Source organism: Electrophorus electricus, chromosome 14 (assembly GCF_041902795.1).
Source record: "Electrophorus electricus isolate QZ-2024a chromosome 14, ASM4190279v1, whole genome shotgun sequence".
Classification (NCBI taxonomy): Eukaryota; Metazoa; Chordata; class Actinopteri; order Gymnotiformes; family Gymnotidae; genus Electrophorus; species Electrophorus electricus.
In genome coordinates this window covers 17,386,681-17,399,665 of record NC_137510.1, presented here as the reverse complement: position 1 = coordinate 17,399,665, position 12,985 = coordinate 17,386,681, and positions in this window count along the sequence as shown.

Below are 12,985 nucleotides of genomic sequence, written 5' to 3'. Positions count from 1 at the left end.
ATGATACACAATGAGAAGCAGGTGTGAAACACAGGGAGGGTGTGACCATACAGACGCACGCACACACACGCACACACGGGGAGACATTTGGGGGGAGGGGCCATACAGTGACAGAGCCCCTCCCCAACTGCGCAACTCCCGGCGTGCCAGCCCATCGGGCTATGGCCTCGAAGCTAACGCCAAATGGCGAAGCTGGAGGACCGAGTGACCCGATACGGGCCAGTGCAAGCAGGACAGCAGAGGGAAGGACAGGAACCAAGGTGACAACAGACTCAGGGACAGACACACTGACGGGAACAGGCACTGACACAAAAGGGGACAAGGTAACAGGTACAGTGATCGAGACAGGGATAGGCACAGTGACTGGGACAGGTACAAAAACAGGACTACAATGGACTACTATAAAGGGCCATTAAACAGTCTGGGGAAGGTAGCAGGAGCCCCAGCCAGTCCCCCAGTCATTGGCTGGGTCGGAGTCTGCCCCGGCTGGACGGAATCCTCCCTCGCCGACATTTGGGAGCGGCGGCTGCTCCAGCTTCAGCGCGCGTGCATCCGGAGACACGCCAGCTGATTGGCCCCTTTCAGGGGCAGGCACTGGTGACTCCGCCCCCTTGCCTTTACGAGGCTTCGGCATAGACGTTTGAGCTCTGGGGCTGCGAGCCTTCGCAGAGGGAGTGTCCTTTTCTGATGAAGACAACTCCCTGCAAGCCCCATTGGGCCACCTACTTATTCCAGAGCGGCACCTCCTGGGCGGAGACTTAGGTGGTACCTTGGGTGCTGGAGGCTCTTCACTCTCGGAATCCGACAAGACGGTATCCGTCTCCGAGGGAGACCTCCTCCACTTCCATCGCCGGATTCTTCTCCTGGTGTACTTCTGAGTCCGATCGGAAGCTGACATCGGTGTCTTCCAATCTGGGGCTGGCGTCCCTATGGCCCTCACTCCATTCCTACTCCCTGTAGCTCTCCTGGTAGCCCCTGTAGGGGTAATAGGACCTTGCGGAGTCCAGACCTGGATACTGGTCTCCCTTGTACCAGCTCTCAAAGTCCATCAGGGGCCTGTAGGACTCCGCTGAGTCTTCCCCTGAGCTACACCCAGGACCCCCCCAAAAAAACTTGCCAGGAGCACTCTCCCCTGTTGTTGCAGTATCGAAAGTGCCCAGGAATATGGAGGGATTCCTCGTAAGGAGTGGGGAGGAACGGTTACGCGCTTTCTTCCCCTTCTCTTTCTTGTTTTTCTTTCCCGGCATCCTCGAGCGGTCAATGTTTCTGTGACATGGTGAGGCAAAGCAGGATGCCGGGACAAGTCGTAACAAACACAACGAAGCGTTTTATTGTAACAAAACAAAGATGAATGCGTAGCTAGCAAGCTAACCAGGTTAAACATCGACAACACTCATATGCAAACATAAGACTTATATACATCCACACTAATGATACACAATGAGGAGCAGGTGTGAAACACAGGGAGGGCGTGACCATACAGACCAACACGCGCACACACACACGCACACACACGGGGAGATATTTGGGGGGAGGGGCCGTACTGTGACAGTCTAATTGTGTACATGAACGGTGCATCAGTAAAACCTTGTAATAAAATCCTTTCCTTGTTTGAATAATGACTGTATGTTTTTATTAAAATCTAATATCTCAAACCTCTACTCAGTTCATTCATCATAGGAATAAATGTCTACAAACATATTATTTCTATGAGTTGTCACATTTTTTTATCATGTGGAAAACCATATAATGAGGTTGGCACAATTTATGAATCACAGTGTTGAGGAAAATTGACAGTGACTTCCAATTCTGCCCACCGAGGCCCATGTAGATTGAAATTCTAATGAATAAAAGATAATCACTTCTGCAGAGCTTTTATCTAGCATCCTCAGCTCATTTTCAATTACAAGCAAGCCTCTGTCGCACATTGTAGAAATGAAGAACACTGTGATATTTTAGCCATTTTCCATCTTTAGCAAACCATGCTTGACACTGCACTGAACTCAGCACACACTTTAGTTCTGTAGGGTAAATGAAAGGCAGAAGGGATTAATACACACAGACTGCTGATAACTCAAGTAGTAATATGACTATATAACTATTTACCACATTTATATTGTTGCTAATAACATTCATTATGGTTTTTGTGTGCATTTTTCATCCTGATTCATCACTAACTTCCACAACCTACACATGGGCATCTTGGCATTTAACCTGCTGAGATCCTGGAAGATTGCTGAACAATCATTGAACACATTTACATTTACATTTACATTTATGGCATTTAGCAGACGTTCTTATCCAGAGCGACTTACAAAAGTGCTTTGTCATTTACTCATAGAATATATCCAAGTACAGTATAGTAGGTTAGAATTAAACATGCCAATGAACTAGAATACTGTAGAATACAGGGATGAATGCTGATACCTTAGCAATTTCTGCCTGATTGTGCAAGCTGTGGTTATTAGTGTAACAAACAATATACATCACATTGATGGTTGCTGTCACCACAGTACAATTATATGAAAAAAAAACAAAAAAAAAACAAACAACTGATAGATGTATATATATGATGGATAGATATTTGAAAGGGTATTTAGCATAGCAAAATTTATCATAATATATTAACTAAGGTTTTCCAAATATCAGTCCAAAAATATCCAATAAACACTGGAGCTGACAAACGGACTGCTTGGTTTTTCCTGTACCTATTCAAGTTCACTCAGTATGCAGAATTTGTGGAACATAGCATGGCTCAGGAAAGGCCTTCCACAGCTGAAACATAATTACTGCATTCCCTGGGGAATTCCATAAAAGGAAGTTATTCTTGACCTCAATATAATAATGTAGCACAAGTGAGTTACCCCAAACACAGGTAAGCAGGTAAAGGCAGAGTGAGTTAGCCTAAGCACAGGTAAATAGAAAACAATTCAATCACTTCATTAACAATATCAAGAAAGACTTTGCATTTAAATGGTTTAAAATGGTAAGGTTGACTGGTAGTAGCTGATTAGACATGGAGGGCCAAAAGCCAAATGCAAAGGAGAAAAGTGTTACTGAACACACTCACTGCACATGTTCTCATGGTGACCACACACAACTATACACGTGCACACTGCCAAATTGCAAAAATGAGTACACTAATTAATTGAAAAGCAGTAAACACTGCACAAAAAATGAGACCCACCAGAAAATAAAGCCCCTCTTGGCAGCACTTGCCACTTTGTTTCACAAGGGGCTTATATGGGAGAAAAAAAAAAAAAGCAGGAAAAATCAACGAGATAATTCCATCATTATTTAATTCCATCAAAAAAGAGAGCAGACACCAGCAACTGACAATCTCAAGAACTGCTACAACACCACAGGATCCAAGAACTGGCAGAGTGAGATAATGGACTCAGCACAACAGAACACAAACAACCCAGAACATGCCAGGACAAATCAACTGACACCTGAGCTGCCATGAATCCTCAATACAGACAGCATACAGGCAGGATGCAGAAGGCCCACAAAGCAAGGGCCAAGAAATCAAAATATAGCCAACACACAAATCAAACAAATGACAGAGTAGCAGTGTGTCCTTACTCATTTGTAATAGTAAAACGTACAGTGCTTTTATTGCCAACAAGGATTGTTCACATGAATTCTAAATACTGAGCCCTGTGATCAAGATTATTGTATGCTTACTTGAGTAAAATGTTTGTTTTAAATTGTGCTTGTGTATAGCTTGTTTTACTGTTAGCGCTGTTTATTGTTATGAGCTATAACATCTGGCCCTAGGGACCAGCTGAACATTAGCCAGTTGGCTAACACTGGCACATGTGCTCTACACTGATTAATGTGCATTGTCCCTGACAAATAAATAAATAAACATAAACAAACAAATCTTTCCTCAGTTCAACTGAGAGAAGATACCTTTAGCCTTAGCAGCTAAAGCCAAACACCAACCACTGCATGATGCAGCTGTGAATGCTAAAACCGTGATGCAATGTCTGACAGCTCAAACAGCTTTAGAACAAAATAGTCATACAACCTTAAAATGCCAGGCTGTCAACTGGAAGGAAAAGCTCACAGAGCTTTTGCCCCATATGTACACTATTCTAACAAAGAGTCAGAGTTTAGGTACTTTATATATTCACTCACTATCATTTCTTATAAATGTTTTTCTATAAATAACAAAAGGGGTAAAATATTATTAAAGCCATTATTAAAGTAATTTAGGTTACCCACAATTTTACCTCAAAAGGAGAAAACTTCACTATGGCCATATATCCATATAGCCATTCCAGCCATTTTAAGACCATCACAAAATCTTATAGATATATATGGGCTTCTATGACAGTGAAGGGCAAGACCTGACAAGTAGCCTGTTAATGCACCTGGATACTTCATAGCGCAAAATACAAGACTAATACGGTATTAAAAAAAAAAAAAAATGTGTTGAACTGGAGCAGTACAAGCAGGATAATTGAGCCCTTGCAAACAAACAAACAAACAAACAAACAAAACATATATCAGCCATTTAATTGTTTTAATGTTTTAATTTTGCTATCAACCCTGGAACCATGGACACGTGTCTGGCTCTTAGTGAGTGACACATGTAGGTATGTGTTCCACTTGCCTGTTATTGCTTGCACTGGCAACAGTCTTGATTTCTACCACAGCCTCATTAGCAAATGCATATGGCTGTTTTGTGATTAAGGCCTATAGAGTCATATTTCTCTAGTGACACAGATGCTGTCCTGTCAGCTGGCATGGATGAATCAGGAGGGTGATGAACACCCTCCTTCTTAAATTAGACCTTCTTACATTGACAACAGCACACCCCAGACAGATCTGACATGCATGACTGACAGTTGCCCTGTTTTGATAATGAGCAGGGTCCTAAATGTGGGCTAAATTATTGTCACATTAATATCTGTCATGTCTACATCCATCAGCTGGGAGACAGATGGCCAGTCACTGATGTAGTATGGATTATTTTCATACACGTACAGTATACCACTCACCTACTGCACTTCTAAAACTATGTAATTGAATTATGTTCAATGAGCTCAAAGCCTTACTCAAAATATTGTCATCTTTGTTTATTGATATCAATAAGATGATCCTAATTCTTGTTGTCTATCGTTAATCCTCTCAATGCAGCTTTAATCCTCACCATACTGTTCACATTTTCCTATTACATGCGTATACTGTATTGGTCACTGTGCATCTGTGTACTGTGACCCAGGAGCTGAGGGAAATAGTCTATGTCACTCATATGTGAGAGTGCCAGATGGTTTTGTTTCCTTCTGCAAATAAACAATATACCAATTCCTTCTTCCCTCAGAAAAAGTCATTCAACACAGGCTCTGACATTACAGCCTAATTCCTTGGTAAATACACTACAGAGCACTAGCACCTGCTGCCCTCCTGACCAATCTTTCTGTTCCTTTGCTGGAATAATTTTAGAAACAGCCCTAAACAGCCAGGGCTCTTTCACATGTCCCTGTTTACAAGTCCAGTTCGATCTGTGCGAGAGGCGTCTTTGGTATATCAGGAAAGCACATACACCAGCGCGCCTCACTGAGGGATAAATGCACACATCTTCCAGTGTGTGAGTGAACACGGCGAGGTCAGACCACCTCACTTGGGGGTGATTTCCCTCCATATCCCTCCCTTCCTCTCGCTCACTCTCTTTGCTCAGCAGGCTATTTTTTGCATTTTCATGAAAAACAATGTCCTCTAAGAAAATGATTTTGTTCATGATCCACAGTTCCAGGTTATTAGCATATATGGCTTATCCTAATTGCTATTTTCTTTTATTTGCTGGTTGACAAATGTGAATTTCATATTTTTGTTTACAGGGAAGCATTTATAGATTTATTTAGCTCACTGGGGAATTGAGGCAATAACAATATTGCACATGGTTGCTCAAAGACCATGGAGACTTCAAGTTTGTGCTTAGTAGAACACTGAACAGATGTTTTTTGCTTCTGTTTCATACCACACATTTTGCCTTTTCCCTTTTCGTGTCCATGTTAAACTGTGAGGAATATTTCTTCTTGAACATAAAATGTTTTGGATCCTTATTTTTATAATTTTTGTTTCTTTTTTTTCTTTTTTCAATTAAGATTTAGGTTGCTTGGAACCCAGCAAGACTGACAACAAAAATCTAAACAGTACAAGTTTAACAGGTCCATGAAAATGACGCACTGGCTCCCACTTCAGATGCCTGATTGCTTTTAGGTCAGTCTATGAGTTGGTTTACATTGAAAACATGACACAGCTAGGACTGAACTCCAGTTTTAGGGAATAGCCCTGCATAGGTAAGTATTGCCACAATATCACAATCTGTAGGCCATTACACAGACCACCACTGGATTAAAATACATTATCATTACAAATAAACTTTATAAAACATACTCATAGTATTGTAATACTGAAACTTAAACCATGTTAGTATAAGCTGAACAAAACAATTACTTATAGCTTAAGTTTAATTTCTTATAAAACAAAAACTTAAAACTAGCAATTTGTTCAATGTAAAATTTAAAATCAATTTCTGTACATTTTACTAACTAAATGTATTTGTAAGGAATCTAAATTCAAACTACTTGGGTATATCTAAGACATCCATTTTGAGATCCATTGGTCAAGGATTTTCTCTTGGAAATTTAGGAGAAATTAATCATCAACTGATAAGCCTTCAACTCCATATTTGTGAATCTTTTGATGATATGTGGTAATGTACATAGAGAAATAAAGTTTATGAAATTAAATATAATCCAACAAATGCAAAACTAAATTAGAGCCTTGTATGTCTGTAACATTTTCCATTAAAGATTACCTGAATATTATCAAATCAGTAAACAACCAGTGGTCTTATACAGCTGCAACATAAATCACCATTTACAACACTGAGTCACCACTAGCAAAAAAGTTTGAAAGTGTAACATTAATGTTGATGATAATGCTGAGTCCTACATTTACCTTATACATGGTAATACATCTGTATAATAAAACGACACAGTCTGTTATATCTACAACAACAAGGACCTTGAGTTAAGAACAGTTTGATCACATTCCTGATAACAGTGCACTCTGTGGGCTGTGTGACAGTGCTGCAGTATCAGCACACAGAGGAGGGTCTCTAAAATGAGGTGTCAGTGGGAATTAAGCAAGCGGCTCAGGTCCCGCCTAACATCATCATGGCAGGACAGGCAGATCCCTGTGGCACTTGCTGTAATCAGGCTCAATCTCGCCACGAGTCAGGAAAAGAAATTGGTGCTGATGTGGTGTTTATGTGAGAGGGCCAGCACAGAGAAGCATAATCGAGACTGATAGTTGCAGGCATATGTGTGCATGCACACACACACACACACACACACACACACACACAAGTGTAAACATGTGCGCACAAAAAATCTGAATTCAGACAATTAAAAATTATTTGATAAGTTAATCAAATTTTTACACAGATGATTGGGAACTGATTATTCTTGGGACGTTATACAACTTTTAATTCATTTACATAGCATGCCCCTGGAATTGATATTCTTAATCCAATAGAGTTGCGTAAATGAATTGTTCACAGTATGAGGGGCCTGGACATCCTGTGCCTCTGAAGGTTGTGATAACCTCTTTGTGCCTGCAGGAGGTGCTGTAGGGAGCCTAGGGGTGAGGTCAGGGCCATGACAGTCATGGTCTGTGGAGCACACCTCACTGGAGAGACAATTAGAGTGGACAGAGTGGAAGGATTACTGGGAGGGATGATGAATTACTGCAGGCTTGCAGACAGATACATAAAATGGCCTCAAGTGCATTCCACTAACAGAGCTCCGCTGTCTGGCCCCTGTATTATGACAGCCATGCCTCAGAAGACTCATCGGGTTGATCTCCACACAGAAAAAGAAAAACGGTCCTTGTGGATTTGGCCAAGAACATCCCCATGGTCATGTACCACTGTTTTGTCATATACATGAAAACAGAAGAGAAACGGGAAAAAACAGGCAGAGAAAACAGAGTCTATATTGGGTGCAGTGAAGGCTAGTGTTTGTTTAACTCAAATGTCTTTGAAATTAATGCTGAAAGAGTTCAAAAATACTTTGGCAACAATTAACAGCCTTTTTAATTCTAATGACAGACCCTTTCTTTCAAAACCTTGATAATCTCAGAGGTGTTCCAGTTTTAAATGTTCTTATGTTTTTTCCCCATTCCGTGTAACCCAGATTTGACATGACAATAACTGAAGCATTCAGCACTAAGATGTCTCTTTGACTGACTGCTATTTAGGGGCTCCTAATCCTGTTTTTCATGCAGAGCTCAGTTCTGTGAGTAATATGTGGGTGTGCAAGACAGTTGGAGACCGCTACCACACTGCTGGGGTGTTTCTCTCTGGGATCTGTGAGCCATGGTGCATGGTGAGTATGGTGGACAGCTTTGAGTGCACACTACTCACTGAATGCTGTCATGCAATGCGGGTAACATACCTCACCCTGTAGAGAGCTAAATTATTGGTAATGATGTTTGTAATCATGATCATTCCATGACTACTTCCCACATACTTCGAGTGGAGGCTAGTCATCCCTCGTAAGGTGTGGGTGGTAAGGAACTAACTAATCCCAGAGAAGCAAATCCACCAGTTTTCGTCTCTTTTATGACAGGCCCCGACATGCCCCCAGATCCCTGAGACTGCACTGGCTGGGATGAAAGGATCTGCTATCACCTCACACTTCCCGTTCCTTTCGTCCCAGCCAGTGCAGTCTCAAGGACACCTGGCTAGGAGCTCATTTCTGATGTCTATCTACAGTTTCAGTAGAAGCTACTGCTATGATCACATTCATTAACATAGTCTATTCAAGCATTTAAATTTGTATTCACACACTCTTCCTGTCTCTCATAGTGTGTGTGTGTGTGTGTGTGTGTGTGTGTGTGTGTGTGTGTGTGTGTGTGTGTGTGTGTGTGTGTGTGTGTGTAAGAGAGAGAGAGAGAGAGAGAAAGAGAGAGAGATGAAACATGAAACATTTCTCTGCAGTTAATCTGAACTGCTCAGAATTAGTGAATTTCTAGTTTGAGAAGCACACTGTCACATACTAGGATTGATAAAACAGATTACACATACAAATTTCAAGATACATGAAAAACAACAGTGACAAAACTGGTCAAAGTGAAGGAAGGAAAAGATTGAAAGGAAACATGTGTAAGCATAAATTTTTAGAATAAATATATCATTATTCAGAAGACAGTACAAGTACAAACTCTCCTGTAAATGTCAGCACAGGTGGCATAATAACAATGTTTTAACGAAGTTAGACACTGAACCGAGCATTAGGCAAGGTCAAATCACAAAATTGAGCCTATTAAGTATTAAGCCTATTTAGTATTCATCTGTACTTTGACCTTATAAAACCTACCAGCAGACTAATAATTTATTATTAAAATGAAGCCTATTATTTTACTATTTACTTATCTGTGTGGTTATTCACAAAATATCAAATGAAAAACTCATATGTTTTAAGCACATGCATAGTCTAACAGTATGCTTTTTTAACTTGGTCATAATATAATCTGAAATTCACTTTCTTGATATGGATTAGGCTTAACAGAGAATGTTTGCTTAAGTGAATTCAGTTTTCTTCAAGAAAGCCTGAACATATTGAGCTTTTTTATGATGAAATGCACACCTTCAAAGTATTTTCATTGTGAGGAGACTTAAATTAAATTATAGATTTCAGTGAAGTTCCCCTTCGAGTTGACTTTGCTTGAGTAATCTTCTCTAAAATCAAACATTATGCAAACCCTGTGCGGTGTGTTGGATGTCCATGCATTCCCGCATGCTTGCCAAGTGAGCACGTGCTGACTGCCACCACCACTGGCTGTCTCACTCCACTACTCTGGGGGAGCCGTTTTCACAGCGGGCCACTGTGATTGGAGCAGTAATGGATTAGCCCTCTCTTTGTTGCTGTGGGCCTCCAGATAAGGCTGGCATCTCCCCCCTTCCACCTCACCAGGTCCTGGGTTATCTGCTACAGAGCTTCACTGAGACAGAACCTCTGCCAAGAAGGAAGCTACCATATTTGCAGTGGGTGTCAGGGTGTCAGTGACAGCTTCTTTAATGTAGATAAGCTGCTCGCTTCATCTCCTCCTCCTCTGAGGAGAAAAAAGGGTGGGTCAGAGAGTAACAGCCCCTCACACAGGGAGGAACCAGCCAGGGGGGCTGGGTGATGGGCATCTCTAAGCACAGGAGAACACAATGAGGGGGAGAATGAGGGGAGCTGAAGGGGCCTTTTTAATTGCTCATTGTTCCCAAAACTGCTCACTCAATTTGCATACAGTTCCAGCAAAGAGAGAGCATCCAGGTCGAAAGAGGGATGAGCAGCCAAATGGGAAGCTGCTGACAATTTAATAGGAAAGTGCTTTGTGTGATTCCTATTAAATCTCTCCTTGTCAGTGCTTCTTTCAGAGGAGATAATGTAATATTGTGTGTGGATGATCTCAGGTCTATAGTGACTGCGTGTGCATCTCACTTTAGGCCTGGAAGAATCATCTAATTCACTGTATTATAGTTTTCACTAGGGAAGTTGTGTAAGGGCCAGAAGATACTGCCCATAACCAACAACAAATACATCAATTTTAAAGAGTAGTAGAAGAGGAGACCTGTCACCTTTTAGACCACATAAAAACACCTTGCCCACATTCCCTAATGTCAAAACACAGATCACTAGCACTTGACTACTAGATGCTACCTAAACATACTATGAGTCTGTCCACTAGTACCCATCAGTTTTACAAAGTAATGAGGTTTGGACAAAGGAGGAATGATTTGAGAATTTATATAAAGATATTTGAATGTACATGACAAAAATAAAATATGCCTCAACAATAAAATAAATGCCAGGATGCCAAATATAGCTCTGTGTTCAGTTTTTCTCTAAGAACGTACATTTCACCAAGCCAGTTCTTATTTTGTGTGACTCTGTGGTACATTTGTGAAGGCTTGCTGAAAGACATGCTTGTAAAAGCGTTCTGTGTAGTGACAGATGGAGGTATGAATCAGAGTGGCTCTCTGCAGCAGCTAGAGCTGTTTGTCCTCGTGCAGTAGGCTCCTTCCATTACCTGCCACAGGGCACTGAGTGGCCCTCCCAGATTGTGTTTAATAGTTTTCAGGGGAGTGAAAATAGCCTCCAGGCTCCCATAGCATATTGCAGTACAAACTCTAACCTTTGTCCATTGCCATGGCAACCTCCACGTGAGTGTTTGTGCTGCCCAATTATCTCACATATTTGGAGGAGAGATCTGGGATACCTGCTGGCGCTGACCTATTGGGTTAGAGTCCTACTGGAAGAGCATGATTCCACTCGACTGATGGCTAGCATGTGTATTCTACAGGACTGAGCAGCTTCTCACTGAATTCAGTTTCAAAGGAACCATAACATGGGAAAAAGTGAAAATAATTTTATAATATACAATTTTCCGTGAGAATAATTTTATATATATATACATACATCCTTACATATGTCTGCATGTATATAACACTCACATATATAAATTATGAAATAGTTCATAGGTGAGAAAATGAAAATGAACATGGGGGACTTATATGAACACTTGCTGAGTAGACAGATGGAGGTGGAGTGTAAGAAAACAGGGTGAGACAAACTGTAGGGAGAAAAAAAGATCAAATGGGAGCTGGTTCTCACTAAGAAGATCTTGGATCAAAAGCTGTTGTATGCATTTGCACACTCTTTTCTAGGTACCCAGTCCTCCCTGCTTTCTGTTCAGCTTTTTCTCCATTTTGTTCATTCCTCTTGTTGAAGCTTCCTGGAAGATGGAGGACTGTAACACAGAGTTTTTAGCCCTCTGTATTTAAGTGGAGGACTTGAGAAAATTATATTAGCATTAGCTTTTATATTATGTTTTGTAAGGTTTTACTGCCTTGCACCTATTATTATTTTTATCATCATCATTATCATCTTCTAATGGTCTCAATTTATAAATACAAATCCACCTCATATTCCTTCAATGAAAAAGTTAAATTCAAAATAGGAAATGGACTTTGAAAGATACAGGGAATTACATATGTGCAGAGAAAAAAAATGGAATAATAGTGAGATTTAAAGAAACTATATGCAGACATTATCATTGAAAGCTTTCTATTTTGAATGTAATAGCCCTCAGGCTCTATATTAACATATACAACAGTCATTTTGCACCTTGAACGGTGCAATTAAATGAAGTCAGACAGCAACGCAGCAATTTTGTCTAAATATATCCCATGTTGTTGTTCAGAGAGACCGGCTCAACCCCTGAAGGCCTGCTAAATCCGCCCACCAGTTGTGCGTAAAAGCTGATGTGAGGGAAGCCACTGCTTCTCCTTGATTAATGTCCCACAGCAGTTTACCCCATTCAACTTCAAATAGCAGTTTGATGTAAATGCTACACACACAGCACAGAAGGATTACATGTGGCTAGTTCTTTTATCAATGTGCATGGAAATGGCTTCTCAAGACTGAATAGTGATTTTTTTTTAAGTTTTGGTCAAGGGAATTTTGATAAGCTCTTATTCTCCATGTATTTTACAAGACATTTACTGACTTTAGATGCCCAAATATTTTATTCAGTAAGGATATAGAAAAATGCCAAATTGTGGTGGTTTTTGAAAAAGCCCCATTCACATATGTGCCAATAGTGTTTTCCATGGTGATACTATTACACTCTTAATTCAGAGCCCACTGTTGCAAATCTGAGAAGTTTTATTTAAATAAATATTTAGATATCTTTACATTAGGTTTATTGTGTTTCTATAGTTGTTGCATTGTTTGTACATATGCAAAAAAAAAAGAAAAAACAAAAGCAAACATTTATGTTATTTACGTATATGGCAAAACTAGAATAATGGCTCATTTATGAGTGAAATTACAACAAGCTGCATGAATTCTGTTGAAATGTCTTTTGTCTTGAGAGAGAATAATTGATGATAGTTGATGATGTGGCATCACTG